We start from the raw sequence: 19,626 nt of genomic DNA on the forward strand, positions 1-19,626 counted from the left end.
AAGCAGATGACGCACAGATCTGGGTGGAACCCGTGACACTCGTAGAGGAACTGGCACTCGGTCCCCCCCTCACACACCCACACACGCACAATCTGATGCTAAATTACCCAGAGGAAAGTGTCACACTCTTATTTGAACTCACATACAAATGAGTGATTTTTTTTTTTTTTTCTAAATCGTATTAAAAAATATGAGCACGTGGTGCCCAAGTGGGACGGTCGACACGTCAGGTTCTCACAGCTGATATGTTTTTCCGCTCATTTTTACACCGCTGAGCTGGAGCATAATGGCTCCGGGGAGTTTTGCCCTTTTCATACCAGTGATTTGACCCTCTTTTGTAAAATGCTTGAGCGATTATGTTCATTATTCCTAACGTTCATTATGAGTGTCTTCTGAGAGGCCTCTGATCTTGACCTCAGAGCCCTTGATGGAGCGCGGGTTCCAGACCCTTCCTGCTGAAGGCCCCTGAGCAGCAACGTGATGGAGTAGAAGTGGCGGTGGGATTGCTTTTATGGGTAATTTTATAACTTCTTTGACAATATGAGTAGTTATTGACCCCGGTGACGGTTGTCACGTCCACGCCCGCAACTCAATCGACAGCACCCGACTCCAGTTCAGCGCCTACCCTTTAAAAGACACACCGCAACTCCCAGACCTTTGCGGAATCTCGTCAGGGACACCCGCCCTTCCTTGTGACTCTTCGTTCACAAGCCTCTTTAGCTCTTCGTTCACGTCCTCCGGTTTTTGACTCTTCTCTTCGTTTCCCGACCACGTCCACAGATTGTTGTTCCTATCCTGTTCGCCGTTTGACCGACCCTTCGCTAAGTCCCCTGACCTCGCCTATGGATCTTCACCCTGACCCCGACCGCCGATCGACCGACCCTTCGCCTTTCCCCGACACCGAGAACTTGCCTCATCCTTCGTCTCCGGACGAACGACGCTGCACTTGGGTCCAGCCGTCCCAGGCCACTATGTTTCGTGTGACAAAGGTCGGCAGGGGACACACATTTGTAGCAGCAACTTGGCAGCTGGTAGCGTGTATGAAGCAGCTATCTTTGCTCCTGAAGGTTGTTGGTTTGAATCCCGCCCATTGCTGTAGTACCCTTGAGCAAGGTACTTACCCTAAATTGCTCCAGTAAAAAACTCAGCTGCATAAACGGGTAAATAATTGTAAGCAGCTTTGGAGAGAAGTGTCAAATAAATGAATTAATATAACAAAATACATTAATTCATCTGATGCTTTTCTCCAAAGCGATTTACAGGTGTTGAGCTACTTTCACTGATTTACCCACACAATTTTTATACAGCAGGGTAATTTATACTCTTATTTCAGGGTACCATGATGATCAAGGGTACAAGAGCAGGAAGTGATATTCGAACCTGTGTCGTTTGAAAGCAATAAGGCAGCTCAGAGCTATATGCCTGTTGCTGCCCCTAATAATAATACACACACACACACACATTTTCAGAACCGCTTGTCCCATACGGGGTCACGGGGAACCGGAGCCTACCCGGTAACACAGGGCGTAAGGCCGGAGGGGGAGGGGACACACCCAGGACAGGACGCCAGTCCATCGCAAGGCACCCCAAGCGGGACACGAACCCCAGACCCACCGGAGAGCAGGACTGCGGTCCAACCCACCCCCCCTAATAATAATAATAATAATAATAATAATAATAATAATAATAATAATAATCAAATTTCAGTCGCCTCTTCTGGAAGCATTGAGCGTAAAGCCGGGGTGGGGGGTAGTTTCACACTGGACTGGACGCCAGTCCATCGCAGGATGAAGAGAAAATACAAGAAAAACAAACAGGGAAAGGAAAAGGAGCACAAAGCAGCGCCCCTCATCCTCACTCACTGCTGTCATTCGGACACGAATAAGAGTCTGAGATTTTGAACACTAAAATATTCCTTTTTAATCTAATTAAATATAATGTTAATCGAACAATAAAATATTAATTATGTATTGGAGCTTCCAGAGCTTGTGGCGCCGCTCACTGAGCGTAAAGCTGCGCGCGCAGCGCCCCCTACCGACCGTACGATAAATGTGTCCAGAGTAGAGTATCGAGCAAGATCCGCGCTGTCGTGTCCCTGATTTAATTAAAATCAATTTTCTCGTACATTCCGCGGACAGGCAGTGTCCTCAGCGGCAGCTGTTTTCTCACGTTGAAATTAAAAAGAAGCGCGATAATAAAACGAAACATGTGCTTTTGTGCAAATTTCACCAAAGAGAGGGAGGGGAAAAGAGACACATTTTGAGCGCGGCAGCTGAGTGCGGTGTGTCCACAGGTAGCGGGTAACAGGTGAAGAGATGGCTCACACTCTGAATAAACAACTGATTTTTTAAAAAAGTAATAATAATTAAAGTTAAACAGCATCAGGATACTGTTCTGGACATGAGGTTATCGCCAGATAAGGGTGAAATAATAATAATGATGATTTATTATTGGCCGATGGGTCTGGTCCCCCCTTCGGCCTTACGCCCTGCGTTGCCGGGTTAGGCTCCGGCTCACCGAGACCCCGCTCAGGACAAGCGGCTGTGGACATTGTGTGTGTGTGTGTGTGTGTCTGAACCACTTGTCCCATAGAGGGTCGTGGGGAGCCAGAGCGTAACCCGGCAACGCAGGGCATAGGGCCAAGGGGAGGGGACACACCCAGGACGGGACGCCAGTCCATCTCAAGGCACCCCAAGTGGGACTCGAACCCCAGGCCCAACGGAGAGCAGGACCCGGTGCAACCCGCTGCGCCACCGCGCCCCCCGGATTATTATTATGTAATGCTATAATTATTACATTACACCTACAGCGTTTTTTTAGAGATTTTTAAAATCACTTTCATTTTCATTTTTTCCTTGTTCAGCTCTTTCCTCTGTTAAAAGGACGTGGCACCAAAGCGCGGTCCCAATGCGCCAAAGCGCGGTCCCGTGGCACTAGACACGCAGGTGTCTCGAGGGTCAAGGTTAGAAATGACTGTTTTTACAGGATTTTACCGTTAATACAGTTATTAGTTACACGTGCAGCACTTACCATAGTATTCAGTTGTGAATAATTGCTACCCTTGTTACTTAACACAGGGGTGTGTGTGTGTGTGTGTGTGTGTGTGGTGAGAGGCAGCTCTGTCACCTGTGTGTCACCTGTCCTCGTTGAGACGCTGCCGTCCCGATCTGAGGGATGAAGAAGCTGGACTTTGGTTGATATTTCCCTCTGGAGACACATACACTGTTTACTGATGTGTGTGTACAGTAAACATTACTGTCTTATTGAATGTAATCGAATTGAATTGAATTGAATTGAATTGAACTGAAGAATTTACTGTCATTGCACTGCTGTGCAACACAACGAAATTATAGCGGTACTTCCTGAGTTCTTTCGACAATATAAAACACAACACTTAAGTATTAAAATCAAACTGTTTAAACAGGTAACACAGTAAATAAATAGATAATACAATAAAAATCAGTGTGTGTTCAGCTGTTTCACAGCTCTGGGGAAGAAGCTGTTTTTCATCCTCGTGGTGTGTGACTGAACTGTCCTGTAACACCTTGCAGAGGGGAGCAGTTTGAAGAGGTGGTGTGCAGGGTGAGCGGAGTCCCTCATCATTTTGGAGCCTCTGCTCTGACAGCCGGACAGATAAATGTCCTCGACTGCCAGTAGCTGTGCGCCGATGATGTTCTGAGCCGTTGCAAAGCCTTCTGCTCTTCTCTTGTACAGCTGGCATACCGTGCTGTAATGTAGTACGTCAGTACACTCTACAGCGGTAAAAATTCATTGACATTTCTTTATTTATCAGATGCTTTTGTCCAAAGTGACTTCCAATGAACTCTATGTAGTGTTACCAGCCCACACACCTTATTCACCATGGTGATTTACACTGCTAGATACACTGCTTACACTGGGTCACTCATCCATACATCAGTGGAACACACACACTCTCTCTGTCACTCACACACTATGGGTGAACTTCAACAGCATGTCTTTGGAGTGTGGGAGGAAACCAGAGCACCCGGAGGAAACCCACACAGACACAGGAGAACATGCAAACTCCACACAGACTGAGCAGGGATCGAACCCACGTCCTCTCACACCACCCAGGCGCTGTGAGACAGCAGCGGTACTCGCCGTGGCACCGTGCTGAGAAGATCCCGGGGCGGTGTCGCTCTCCTCAGTCTTCTCAGGAAACAGAGGCGTCGTCGTGCCTTTCCAATGACAGTAGATGTGTGTGGCCCAAGAGACGTCTTGGGTGATGTTCACGCCCAGGAATTTGAAACTGGGGACTCTCTCCACAGCCTCGCTATGTATGAGCACAGGACTGAGGACAGTTCTCCTTTTCTTCCTCAAGTCCACCACGATCTCATCAAGAATGAGATTGTTGGCGGAGCACCAGGCTGTCAGGTTTCGTACCTCGACCCTGTACGCGGTCTCATCGTTGTTTGCGATCGAACCGACGGCTGTCGTATCATCTTCGAACTTCGCGACGGCGTTTGTCGCGTGGGCAGGTAGGCAGTCATGGGCGGAGAGTGCATACAGCAGAGGACTCAACACACATCCTTGCGGAACACCGGCGTTCAGGGTGAGAGTGGAGGATGTTTGCTTCCCTAATCTAACGTTCTGGGGACGGTCGGTCGGGAAGTCCGGAGTCCACCTACGGACGGCCGCGCTTTGGCCTGGATTCTGGAGTTTGGACAGCGGTATGTTGGGGATGACCGTGTTAAAGGCCCAACTGGAGTCAGCGAAGAGCATCTTGAGATATGCGTTCAGCCCATCCGGGTGCTCCGGGGCAGCGCGGAGGACGAGGCCGACTGCATCATCTGTTCATCTGCCGTTCTGATCCAGAGCGGCAGGGATGATGTTTTTAATATGTGACGGAATCAGCTTCTCGAAGCACTTGGATGCCAGGGGCGTAAGTGCAATCGATCGACGGTCCTTCGGGCAACTCGCAGTTTGCTGTTCGAGAACGGGCACCTTCGTTGTAGTTTCGAGGCAGGTGGCGACGACGGCGCTGGTCAAGGAGAGAAAGCTCGTAGCCCCGCTCTCTCCCCTCGCTTCTGCTTCCGTTCCCTTCGCCGCCGCCGCCACCGCTGGACCAGTAGCCCAAGCTGATCCCGGTGGCGTGTCGACCTCCGCCGGTATTGGTTTACGGCCGAGCTCCAGGTGATTGCATGTAGTTCCGATACTTAGAAGATCGAGACGACTATACGCCGAGCGTGCCGCAACTTTACCGTCCAAAATAAAGAACAGAAAAGCAGGGAACTTTTACGGGAGCACCGAGCCGCCGCGTCAACGTGCGCCGCCACGGAAATTGCGTGTTATACCTGTAGCTCGTGTCACGTGTGCTCCGTTTCTCGCCGTTTGCTCCAAAGCAACATGCAGCACTGAGCTGCTTTGCCCATTTACACAGCAGAGTAATTTTGCTATACCAGTTCAGGGTAAATACTGCAATCGGGGCTTTAGACCTCAGCAGGAGGGGGGATTCAAACCCGGGACCTTGGAGTGGATGGAAGGAGCTTTAACCGCAACACCACCTGCTGTCTCTGTCTGCACCTTACATTCAATTTATTTTTCTTTTTTTTTGCACATTTTTTACAATCGCAGACAGTTTTGCACAAAGCCGTCGGTACTTACATGTATTATTATACACTGCTCAGTAAATTAAAGGAACACTTTTTAATCAGAGTATAGCATCAAGTCAATTAAACTCCTGGGATATTGATCTGGTCAGTTAAGTAGCAGAGGGGGTTGTTCATCAGTTTCAGCTGCTTTGGTGTTAATGAAATTAACAACAGGTGCACTAGAGGGGCAACAATGAGACGACCCCCAAAACAGGAATGGTTTTACAGGCGGAGGCCACTGACATTTTTTCCCTCCTCATCTTTTCTGACTCTTTTTCACTAGTTTTGCATTTGGCTAAGGTCAGTGGCACTACTGGTAGCACGAGGCGATACCTGGACCCTACAGAGGTTGCACAGGCAGTCCAACTCTTCCAGGGTGGCACATCAATACGTGCCATTGCCAGAAGGTTTGCCGTGCCTCCCAGCACAGTCTCAAGAGCATGGAGGAGATTCCAGGAGACAGGCAGTTACTCTAGGAGAGCCGGACAGGGCCGTAGAAGGTCCTTAACCCATCGGCAGGACCGGCGTCTGCTCCTTTGTGCAAGGAGGAACAGGATGAGCGCTGCCAGAGCCCTACAAAATGACCTCCAGCAGGCCACTGGTGTGAATGTCTCTGACCAAACAATCAGAAACAGACTTCGTGAGGGTGCCCTGAGGGCCCGACGTCCTCCGGTGGGCCCTGCGCTCGCTGCCCGGCACCGTGGAGCTCGATCGGCATTTGCCGTAGAACACCAGAATCGGCAGGTCCGCCACTGGCGCCCTGTGCTTCTCACAGATGAGAGCAGGTTCACCCTGAGCACACGTGACGGACGCGAAAGGGTCCGGAGAAGCCGTGGAAAACGTCATGCTGCCTGTAACATCGTTCGGCACGACCGGTTTGGTGGTGGGTCAGTGATGGTCTGGGGAGGCATATCCATGGAGGGACACAAAGACGTCTACAGGCTAGACAATGGCACCCTGACTGCCATTAGGTATCGGGATGAAATCCTTGGACCCGTTGTCAGACCCTGCGCTGGTGCAGTGGGTCCTGGGTTCCTCCTGGTGCGCGACAATGCCCGGCCTCATGTGGCGAGAGCATGCAGGCGGTTCCTGGAGGATGAAGGAATTGATACCATTGAATGGTCCCCACGCTCGCCTGACCTAAATCCAATAGAACACCTCTGGGACGTTATGTTTCGGTCCATCCGACGCCGCCGGGTTGCACCTCGGACCGTCCAGGAGCTCGGTGATGCCCTGGTCCAGATCCGGGAGGGAACACCCCGGGACGCCATCCGTCGTCTCATTAGGAGCACGCCCCGACGTTGTCAGGCATGCGTAGAAGCACGTGGGGGCCATACAAACTACTGAGTACCATCCTGAGTTGCTGCAATGAAATTTCAGCAAAATGGACTAGCCTGCCGCATCATTTTTTCCACCTTGATTTTCGGGGTGTCCTTGAATTCAGCCCTCTGTAGGTTGATCATTTTCATTTCCGTCAAACGATGTGGCATCCTTTCGTTCCTAACGCATTACCCACTCCATATCAGTATAGACATCCAGCATGATTTTTTTCCCCGTTGAGATCTGATGTGTTTTCAAAGTGTTCCTTTAGTTTTTTTGAGCAGTGTATAATGTTATTAAATTACTATTGATTACTATTTTCTTAGAGCTACTTACACATATGATATCTGCTCACACAACATAGCAGTATAATACTCACACACGTCTATGGACTGAGGCAGGGTACTCCCTGGACAGGATGCTAGTCCATTACACACACACTTACTTACACACACACACACACACACACACACACACACACACACAGAGTCTGAAACCACTTGTCCCATATGGGGTCGCAGGGAGCCAGAGCCCAACCTGGCAACACAGGGCATAAGGCTGGAGGGGGGAGGGGACACACCCTGGATGGGACGCCAGTCCGTTACACACACACACAAGTTCCTTAATTTTATTGTGTTTCTTTTGTCTCTCTCCTTTTTTGTGTTCTCTGTTGAGCTCCGGCAGGAAACCTTTTGAGAAATAAGCTGAACTCAGTTTTAGTGTAAATTAAATGAAGGGAAAATATCCACAAATTATTTTGTGCTGATATGAGTACAGTACAGTCAGGCCATCTACCTCATGAACAGCTAAATGCCCCCTAGGGAGTAAACTGGGGCAATAAACAACGCTATTTATATTTATATTTATTTTTCACATCACATCTCTTATTTACTTTCCCTTGCATTGTATATAACATACCTTTACAAACATATAATGTCTAGTGTCTATTTTGTATATTGGGTACTTTATACTCTCTCTATATATATATATTATATATATATGCATACATACATATATATTTTTTCTTAATCTTTTATCAGCCCACTCTACTTTTATTCTCTGTCTTGTCACTGTCATTCTGTCTGTGCTGTGGAAGTTTCCAAGTCACCAAGACGAATTCCTTGTATGTGTGAACATATTTGGCAATAAAGCTCATTCATTCATTCATTCATTCATTCATTCATTCAGTCGTTTCTTATCGCCTATGGTATTTTCTCTCGAGGTGGAAGTGAGAGGCCGCTGCAATGCCGCGCTCGGACGCCAGGGGGCGCCACAAGCACAGTAAATCGGAGTCGCCGCGTTCCCGTTCGGTCGCGCACGCGCAGTGAGTGTTACGCGTCGCCGACTGACGGCGAATAAGCGACAAAGGACAGTAAGTTACAGTGTGACGTCGCGCGACACACTGAGAACCGTGAGAATTCTGGGTTAAAGTTGAACGAAATCTTAGTTTTACTAAGTAACATAAATCAAGATTGATTTTCTTGCCATGTATGAGCATCACTAAGAAGACACTGAAGGTGAGATGATGAGGCAAACACCCTGAGTGTTACCATGGTACAAAACCGGCGTGCATCCTCCAGGCGTCGCAGTGGCTCAGCGGGTCACCCTGGTGTCCGGACTGGGGCTCTGGACATGGGTTCGAATCTCGCTCGGTCAGTGCGGAGTCTGCGTGTGCTTTCCATGTGCTGTAGGCCCCCTCTGGGTGCTCTGGTTTCCTCCCGAAGACATGTTGCGGATGCACTCTCGACTTATTCCGATTCATGCTGCAGGGCGAGTTCTACCCTGTGAGTGCAGAGTAAGTCCTGTGACCAAGGGCACTGCAGCAGGAGGTGGGATTCAAACCCAGTCTCTTGATCGCAAGGTGACGGATCCAAGCACCGCGCCGCCCGCCGCCCGGTTACAAAACCGCAGCGTACACCGTCCCTGTTCTCGCGCACGCAGGCAGCTGCAGCGCGATGGAGCACAAATAATTCATTGGGCCCACAGCTCATTAATCTTCGTTACACCGACAGAGGGACGCGTGTTAAAGCAGCCTGGTGCTCAGCGTCCCTCATTTGCTTCTGCGGCGCGGATTTAAGGGCTTCTCTTCTTCCATGCCCTCCCCGCAGGTGGACGGTCCACGTGGAGACGCCGGCAGACAGCGGCGTCCCCGAGTGCGGCGTCTCCAGGTGAACTGTCACCGTCACTCTCCACTCACTCAGACTCATTTGAATAATTGCGTGTCTTAACTGTGACGAGTACACCAGAGAACATGACCCATTTCTCAGCACTCTCTCTAATAACAACAATAATACTAAGAATAGTTATTTTTATTATTATTATCATCAAAGGGTGGCATAGTGGTGCAGTGGGTTTGACCAGGTCCTGCTCTCCGGTGGGTCTGGGGTTCGAATCCCGCTTGGGGTGCCTTGCGACAGACCGGTGTCCCATCCTGGGTGCGTCCCCTCCCCCCTCCAGCCTTACACCCTGTCTTGCCGGGTTAGGCTCCGGTTTACCGCGACCCCACTGGGGACAGGCAGCTTCAGTCTGCGTGTGTGTAATAAAATAATAATTTAAATGCCAATAATAATTTTATTAAACTATTATTATTGTACATAATTGTGATTATAATTTATAATAATTTGTCTTACACTTTTCCACAAAGTGACTTGCAATGTTAAGCTGATTACACTGATTTCTCCTTTTATACAGCAAGGTAATTTTACCGCATCAACTGAGCGTACAGACCCCGCACCGTTTCTGTTCCACTCCCATAATCCCGCTGTCCTTTGATTGGGCGACCCCTGCAGGTCCGGGCTGTGCAGCCCCCAGGAGCCCCCAGGAGCCCCAGGTGAGCACCTGTACCGCGGTACCAGTCCACTCCCACCATCACTGCAGCTGGAGACCCCGAGGGAGAGGTAGGAGAGGGCGGCACAAGAGAAGCTGGAGGTGCAGGGATACGTCAGCAAAGTGTAACTGATATTGATATTTTCATCACTGGGTCGAATTGATTTGAAACACACACACACACACACACACACACACACACAGCATCAGATTACTCGGCAACTGTACTTTTTGACAATTTCTTACACGACATTTTGAAAACTTTATGATTATAACTTGTCAACATTCGTAAAATATCATGAATAAAAAACAGGAGGTGTAGCTGCAAAGATCAAAAAGGCTGCAGATGGTCCTGGGCAGCAGGCGGCGCAGTGATTAGCGCTGCTGTCTTTCAATCAAGATATCATGGGTTTGAATCCCACCTCCTGCTGTGGTACCCTTGACGCTGCCATCATTTAACAGAGTAAAAATTGCCCTCCTGTATAAATGGGTAAATCAGTGTAAGTACCTTAAAGTATAGTGGCTCCCTATTTTACAGACAAAGTTGGGACTAGAATTCTGTTCTTAACTCAAGTTGTTTGTAACTCAGACGTCACTGTTATCCTCTAAGTCACGATGAATAAACCCTGAATGATAAAGACGGTTAAGGGTTAGTGTCCGTTTGCAATGGACTGGAGACCCATCCAGGGTGTACCTTCCGTGTCCTGGCACCGTATCCTTCTGGGATAGGGTCCAGATCTCCATGACCCTGACTGGGAACAAACAGTTAACGAAAGTGAGTGTGGAAGTCTCGGGATAACGCTATAATAAAAATAACATAAAACGTATAATAAAATGCTCTTAATATTTTTGTTTCCTTCAGACTACATTAAATTTAAAACTAATTTAAACTGAGAGAATATAAAAATATGCCGTCTCCCTGAACTTCTGTTCGTTCACCATTGCTGAACGTTGACTGAATCGTCCCATAAACGTGTGCGTCGTTCCTCGTATTGTTACCGATCGCCGGCGCTCAGGAGCACCAAACACGGGATGTAAACACTGTGGGAGTGAGTTGGATTAAGACGGCTCCCGCACTCCTGTTCTCGGGAGAGCGCGGGTCAGGTTCCCTGCTGGGGGCTGAAATATTACGAAACAATAAATGGAAAAGCAATTTAAAATAACCTTAAAAGAACTGGAGAACAAACGTTGCCTTCGAAAATCCATAACTCTGTTTCTTAACATAATGTGGGGAACCAGGCGGCCCCCGAAGCTTCTTCAGCGGCGTTCCATTAATGCCTGGGGTGTTCAAAGGTGCGGTCGTCGCGACCGATTATGGTCATCACCGGAGACGTGATTAAGTGTCCTCCTCGCAGATGACGTGCGGTTGATGTTTCTAAAGACTGTGTACAAAACAACCTTGATGATTTTAATTGTTTGTACCACTCTGGCCTTTTTTTCCCTAAAGATGACTGAGTTCTTATATTCATCCCTGCGGTCGGCTGAGTCATCCTGCCTCGCTTTGCGCTGAGGGCCCATCCCAGAGATGCTCTTTCTTTCTATATGACTCAGAGGCTTGGTACAAATAGTGTACCCCCCTCCCCCCCCGACACACATACATCCACCCCCGCCTTAGGGGGCATGGTGCCTTTTAACCCTTGGTGGTCCTGCTCTCCTCCTGTGTGTGAACGCTGCTCCGCCTCTCTTCCGGGAGACCCGCTGGAAGTCCAGGGAGTGAACAAAAAAGGTGAACGAAAGTGCGTCGACAACAGACGAGCTTTAGACACGCACGCTGGATTGTGTGTCGGACACCAGCATGTTGCCGGTTCACATCCCTCGTGTAGTTCCTGTAGAAGTGGAAAGTACATCAGAGCAGATGGTGTTGGACTCATTTATGGAGCTGTCGGGAGACCGGGAGCGAAGTGGCTCTCAAGGAGACGGGTTCGAGACCCTTATGGAATGTGGGAGGGCTTCAGCAGCTCTGAGGGGTAGAGGGAGCTCATTCCACCACATCGGGGCCCAAGCCAAATATCTGCAGGCTTTTGATTTCAGACAGCTAGCGAGAAGTGGTGGAGCACAGTACTGTCGCTGAGCTGTAGGAAGCGATGGGGTCCTGTAGGTGTCGGTGTCGAACCCACTTCGGCCGGTTCTGAGTCAGGGGCCCCACGGGAGGCGGGTCTGCATGGTGTGATGATCACGAAATTGCCTCATAACGATTAACATCTGTGTCTTTGCTCTTGTGGTCCAGAACGGCAAACAGGAGACGTGTCCTCAGCAGATCCCGCCCACCACTTACCATATCAAGGTGATATTCAGGCTCCAGTTCGCAGGTCTCTCTCCTTTATTAGCCGTTCCGTGATTTACAGTACATCATATGCTTGCTTCACGTAAGGTTCTGTCCAGCAGGGCATTCCGCTCGGTGCCGAAGCCACTGAAATATTGTGCTTCTCTGTGGGATTTAAAAAAAATTAATGTTCAAACTCAGCACTGCATTCATAACATCCCATTAATGTCACATCCAGGAATTAATGTACTTAATATGACTTATGTACAGTTTTTTTTCTTGATTGCCACGTGGAGGGGGGAGTTAGGTCACTGGTTGATGAGTCCATGAGTCTCCCCGGAAACCCGGCGAACTGCTGGCGTAGAAGACAATCTCAAGACTCGGGGGGCAGGGGGGGGGGAGTCCACCCCCACGTAAAAAAAAATAAAATCAATGGGTCTATTTTTAATGCACCGGGGGGGCGGCATTTTGCAAAAATGTATGGCTAAGCAAATGAAGCATTAAGGAAATTAATATGGTATCTATATTTTGTAAAAGTTTTGAATTACTGTATGAGTGTACGGTACGTCATTGTCAGCTTATTATGGGAATTTTTTTTTTAAATCCAAAAAAACATTTATTTTCCACCACAAAAAGCCTGTGTTTGGTGCTGGGTATAAATTGGCCTCTGGGTACCGTTCCAGTTCTGAAACAGATTTATTTAGCAATTTTTTTACACTAGTGAGGTTATTTCTGCAGTTGAGTGGCCGGAGATAATCCGGCATTCTAGTGGTAAACTTTTACATTTACTACATTTACCACATTTACACCTGGCCCTCAACTTACAAACACAGTTGGCATCAGAAATCTGTTCGTAACTCAATTTGTTTGCATTTCGTTTTGTGTCACGATCAATAAAAACCGAATAGTACTTTTTTAACAGGTTAGGTTATGTATAACTAAGGTAAAACTGTAATGAGTAAAAAGTACTAATGTCCACTCATTGACAAAACTACTTGTCCATGGTGTCCAGAGCGTCTCCCAGAAACCGGGTGCGAGACAGGAGGCGTGTCGCTTTCACCCCAGTGTGCAGCCACTGTATTATCGTGCGACACTGTAATTCTATTTTTTTATTAATTTTTAGACTACATTAAAATTGAAACTTGTTTTAAGGCACTGAATATAAAAATGCAACATCTCCACAAGCTTCCGTTCAAACCGCTGACCGACCCTATACATACGTCTGATTTTATTCATCACCTTTGCAATTAATAAAATATTAATAAAGTAGATTACCGCCAAATTATTTACACTTAAACCTCTGCAAATATCCCGGGTATAGCTGTAGAAATTATAAATACTGTGTTAGACTTTTCATTGACTTTGCATTGTATGAAAATTAAATCCGATTTAAGAACAATTGGAAATAAAAATACATCGTCCGCGAAAACCCCTGTTCGAGGAAGATTATTGGCCGATTCTTCCCAGAAATACGTGCGGCACTCCTCATCTTACTGGTCGCGACAGGAACACCACCACGTGACACGGTAAACACGGTAGGAGGGTGTAGAACGAAGGCGGTGCTGCACTCCTGTCCCCTTTCTATTCTATCTGGGTGCGTTTTGCTGCCAACTAGTGGCGGCTCGTGGAAACACAGGTCGTTTTCGCTCGGCAGAAAATATAAGCGACAAAATTCGACATAAACAAATGGGAAAATATTTGTATCTTTGGAAATTCACATGTCTGGGGGCAGCTGGCGCTGTAGTGGTTAGAGCTGCTACTTTTGGCCCTAAAGGTCACAGGTTTGAATCCCACCTCCAGCTAGCACCCTTGAGCTAGGTCCGTCCGAACCGCTCGCCCCAGACGGGGTCACGGGGAACCGGAGCCTAACCTGGAACACAGGGCGTAAGGCCGGAGGGGGAGGGGACACACCCAGGACGGGACGCCAGTCCGTCGCAAGGCACCCCAAGCGGGACTCGAACCCCAGACCCACCGAAGAGCAGGACCCGGACCAACCCACTACGCCACTGTGCCACCGCACCCCCCCTTGAGCTAGGTACTTACCCTAAATAGTTGCTCCAGTGAAATTTCCCAGCTGTATAAATGGTTAAATCGGTGTAACTTAACATGGTAAGTTGCATGAGCTAAATGAATAAATGTACCAGTGTATGTAGCGGTCGGTCTGCCTCTAGGACGTCATCCCAGATGACCTCGGCGGTCAGAGTCTGGACACAGACCTCACCGAGCTGCGGGTTCGACTGGTGGAGGCCGAGGCCTCGAGGCGGGAGGGAGGAGCGGAGAAAGAGCGCCACCTACAGGAAGTGGAGCACAGGCGGGGAAAGCGACAGGTACTGGTTCAGAAAGTGCCTCCTTTGTCAAGGTCAGAAAGTGGGGTTTTAAACTCTTCCAGACTGATCTTGATCCAGCTGTATGGTCTCGGTTGGGGTGGGGACAAGAAACACGGTAATACCCCCAAGATTTACCCATGAGAGATTTCACTTTACAAGAAAAGTCAAGGACACGGTCAGAGATGTGAGTCTGCGGTTCTCTCGTCATCCCAGTTAGGCTTGGGGTCGGAGCCCGTGTCTGTCTGAAGTTTCTCTCTCAGAGTGGACCTCTTGACCCCCGCCAGCAGGGGGCGACTCCGCGACGGAGGGGCCCATCGGAGCGATGGGTCCGAGGGGAGGCGTCGGTTGAAAGGGTGTCTAATGAGTGCGAAGAGGAGGAGACGCCGGAGGGACCGCGACCGCACTCACGGTCTCCGCACTCCTCGTAGCAGAAGGATGAAAAGGGATCGGACTTTCCGAGCACCCGCTGCGAGCCGCAGCTTTCATTCCCGGACTCGTAGCGTGTGCTTTGGGGGGCGCCGCAGTCGGGGGTGCAGCGGGGGGTCTCTGTTGGGATCACACGGGCGGGAAGGCGCGGGGACCCCCCGCCCGGATCCCTCCGCCCCCCGCGCTCACGCGCCACCGGGACTCCCGCCGAGATCACAGGGAATTGCCTTTTAGCGGGACGTCGCCGCGCCTGTAATCATGAGACATGAGCTCCGATCCCACCGCCACCCGGTGCGCAAAGACCCCGCTAAAGCACGCAAGCCGCCCACCCCCAACAAATGGCACCGTCCGTTGTCTTTTCCCGACATCGCTGCCGTGTGCGGTACAGCACACACCTTGACATCACATTTTACCGTCATCTCCTTCTCTTTCATTGACATTTTCTATTCGATCTGCTTCCCTTTTCTGCAAAGCCACAGCAGGGTAATTTTTACCGTATCATTTCAGGGTAAGTACCTCGATCAATGGTACTGCAGCAGGATCTGGGATTGAAACTCGGCTCCTTTTCAGCTGTGACCGCCGCGCCACCTGCTGCCCCCATTGCTCCTTTCACCACCCAGTAGCACGTATGTTCATTGCAGCCATGCCGGCCCCCCCACGTGGGCCTCGGGGAGCGCCAGTTACACACCCCACCCATTCTATAAGTTTAATGTGGTTACGGTTAGACGTGGTTTTTGGTTCATACACACACACACACACAATGGACAATTTACAGTTACCAGTTCACCTGAAACACGTCTTCGGACTGTGGGAGGAAACCAGAGCACCTGAAGGAAACCGCACAAACGCAGGGAGAACATGGCACAGATTGAACTGGCTTCAAATCCGTGTCCAAACCCTGGCCCACAAGTTATGAGGCCGTAGCACCACCCGCTGTGCTACTGCACTGCCCATTCTGAGTGGCTATACAGTGATTTACCCAAATACACAGCACTGTAATTCTTTTACTCCACTGATTCAGGCTAAGTGGAACGATCAGGTGTACAACAGTAGGAGTGATTCGAACTCAAAACCTTCTGACTGCAAACAGCTCAAAACTCTATGCCGCCTGCTGGCCCAGGGTAAGTACCTTTGATCAAGATACTTGGAACTCGTCTGGAAAAATTACCCTGTTGTATAGCTGGGTAAATCGCTGTAAGTTGTTTAGAGTAGAAAAGGAACATGGTGAATCACTGTGGAGAAAAGAGTCAGATGAGTGAAAGGTCGGCTGTTCACGGAGCTCAAGGGTCACCCCCTCATGAGAACCACCCCCCACGGTGCTGTACCGTGTGGTTCCCGCTGCTGGACCGTGTCAGATCTCCCAGGGAACCGGGATGCGAGAGGAAGGCCGCTGCAGGGGTCCCCATCGGGGAAGACACTGTACCCCTCCCCCCGCCGAGAGCACCACGATCCACCACAGAGGAAGTGGAATTGATTTTTTCAGGGACTCGGGGTGGGAGTGAGGTAGCAGATCTAAATGTCACTTCCAGTTTGGGTGACTATAATTGGAGCTGATTGTGTGTGTGTGTGTGTGTGTGTGTGTGTGAGAGAGAGAGAGAGAGAGAGAGAGAGAGAGAGAGGGAGAGGAAGTGTAAAGGATCCACAGGAGCTGAAGGTCTTGGAAAACGAGACCAACCTGATATCCATTTCGAAGGACCAGAACCCCATCAGAACCGTGTTTCCATCACAGGTGTCCAGTTAGCGCCAACAAATAAGTTTTCACTCCAATGAACTCTGTGTAGTGTTATCAGCCCACATACCTTATTCACTGCGGTAACTTACACTGCTAGATACACTAACACTGGGCCACTCATCCATACATCAATGGGACACACTCTCTGTCACTCGCACACTATGGGGGAACCCGAGCAGCATGTCTTTGGAGTGTGGGAGGAAACCAGAGCACCCAGAGGAAAGTCACACAGACACGGGTAGAAGATGCAAAGTCCACACAGACAGGGGATCAAACCCACATCCGCTCGCGCCACCCAGGCACCGCGAGACAGCAGCGCTACTCGCTGCGCCACTGAAGCGGAACAAAAGTGAGGGAACGGGGCCGGTTTTTCCGAGCTGTCGGCGGGCGCCGGACGGAAGCGACAGCAGGGTTTCTCCCGCCTCGCTGCCGATGCGACGGATGAGTCGTGGTGCCGTGACCCGGTCGAGACGCGGCGTTTGGCAGATGGTGCCGCCGTGTCGCCTCATTACTGCTCCAGGTGGCGAAGGTGTCGGCAGAAGGAAGTCGCACCGACGTGGTCGGGCCTCGACGAGCTGCTGTGACAAAACGCGGTCGGGGACGGTCCAGACAAGGCCGTCGACGTGAGGACTCCACCGGGAAGGGTGCGCACACTTACCGTAGTAATGGTCAAATTAAGACGCTTATTGCACCACGCCTTTCAATTTTTAGCTGACACTCCAAAGCTACTTACAATTATTTATCCAGCTGGGCAACGTTATGGAGCAGTTGAGGGTAAGGACCTCGCTCAAGGCTACTACAGCTGGAGGTGGGATTCAAACCTGCAACCTTCAGGTGTAACCACTACACTAGCAGCTGCCTTTCCTAGTAGCACACAGGGTTAGTGTAAATGAAGGGTTACAAAATAATGCTTTCTAATTATTAGTTATGGTTATGGGGGAGCACAAATATTGGATGTGGGCTCACATAAGGCTGTGCATAGTTCGCTCGTCAAATGCATGCTTTTTTTTTTTTAGGTGCTCTGGTTTCCGCCCACACTCCAAAAACATGTTTAAGGTAAATTGGTGACTATTGTCCATAATGTGTGTGTGAGATTGCCATGATGTACTGCAGTCCCGTGCAGGGTGTGCCAAGCAGGTGGCACTCTGCACCGCTGGGATAGACTCCGCACTGCCATGACTCTACATTAGGATGTTTGGTTATGGAGCACAAGTGAGACTATTTTCGATGACAGCTTCAAGTGCTGCAACAGACAGTTTGAACGTTCTTCAACTCCCCCCCCCCCCCGTGGACATGAAGCTCTGCTATACACACATTTTTTAGATTTTTTTTGTCCCCTCCTGAATGCCATGTTATGACTACTTGTCATTTTACACTCTGTGTGGTTATTTACCCTGCTGGGGAGGGGAACCTTGGAGGTCACGCTTCCTGCTCGGTAGGCGTCCCATCGCTGGCCACTGTTCCCCGAGCTCAGAATTGTACCTGTGGAAGGAAGCAAGGATGAAAACCAAGTGCTAGCAGGTGGGGTAGCCTTACATGTGAAGGATCTGGGTTCAAATCCCAAGTTTTGACACAGAACCCCTGATCAAGGTACTTATGCTGAATCTCACACACACACACACACACACAAAGTCTGAAGCCACTTATCCCAAGCGGGGTCGTGGCGAGCCGGAGCCTGACCCGGCAACACAGGGCGCAAGGCCGGAGGGTGAGGGGACACACCCAGGACGGGACGCCAGTCCGTCGCAAGGCACCCCAAGCGGGACTCGAACCCCAAACCCACCGGAGAGCAGGCACAGGCCAAACCCGCTGCGCCTTCGCACCCCCTCTCCTTACGCTGAACGGATACAGTAAAAATTACCCAGCTGTACAAACGAGCGATGCATGTGGGACCCCTCGTTGCACCTTGGTTGATGTTCGAGCGGCAGGTCGCCCCTGGTAACCCCAGCGTCGTCTCCCCAAAGCAGGTCAAAGAGCTGAACCCGCCACCTTCTGGTGTCATCTTCTCAGTCCTGCATGGGCGGAACAGCGCCACCTCTGGCAGGTGCAGGGCACCGATCGGCAGGAGCGTTTGGAGTCGCGGCCAAGAAGAGCAGAATGAGACCTGCAGAGAGCCCTGGAGGCGCGGGCCTCCGTACCGTGGTACCGCCTCAGTAAGTCCACTCCAACGCTCCCGATTGCTTCCAAAAGGCGTGGGGATGCAGCATCTCTCCTCACAGAACCGGAACGGACAGCGGCGGAAGGGCGTCGGGTCCCGGCGCGGTCGAGGCGCTCCAGACGCCACGTTCCGCTGTGATTAATTACAGAGAGCGGCTGCGCGGCTGCAGGGAGCCGACCGAGAGCGGAGACCCGGCGTCGGCCCACGGCGCCTCCGCTGCGCCTGAGCACGGCTCACATCACCATGGCAACAAGCAAGAGGGGGAGGAGTCTGCAGGAAAGAAAGGCGGGGTCAGCGTTTCCCACCCCCCCCCACCCCAACACCTTGGAGTACCAGGACACCGAAGCCCCAGCAAATCCAGTACCTCCTCCTCTTTAAGGACATCATCTGTCACGACTCAGTCGATGAAAAGTTTGTTATAAAGAAAGAATAAAGACGAGACCCAACTTCCTGCCGCTCGTCGACACCAACCGGGACCGTCCCTGATGGAGAGCGATCCAATCGCTGCGGTTGATGCCCTCATGTTGCGGAGCTGATAAACTATTTCTTGGTTGGGTTTTTTTGGTGAAGAGGCTTCATTAGTAGGATTGAAAAAAGGAGAAGTGAAAATGACCAAGTCCTCAACCGCTCCAAACAAAACTACCCCGTTTACACCGTTTACCCATTTATACAGCTGGGTCATTTTACTGTATCAGTTCAGGGTTCAGTACCTTGATCATGGCTACTGCAGCAGGAGATGGGATTTGAACCCAGGTGTCGGGGCTGCAAGGTGGAAGCTCTCTGACCTCTGAACCCCCACGTCAGATCAGTTTAATCCGTCTGCGTTGCGTTCGGGTGCGAACTTCACGGCAGTTCGGGGTGAACGTGGAGCCTCGAACCTGAGCCCCGGTCCGGCGTGTGAGACATCAGGAAAGCGGTTAAGAAACGCTGCTGTGGTGCTGATAAGAAAAGGGTTTTGCTGC

This window comes from Scleropages formosus, chromosome 10, assembly GCF_900964775.1.
Source record: "Scleropages formosus chromosome 10, fSclFor1.1, whole genome shotgun sequence".
Classification (NCBI taxonomy): domain Eukaryota; kingdom Metazoa; phylum Chordata; class Actinopteri; order Osteoglossiformes; family Osteoglossidae; genus Scleropages; species Scleropages formosus.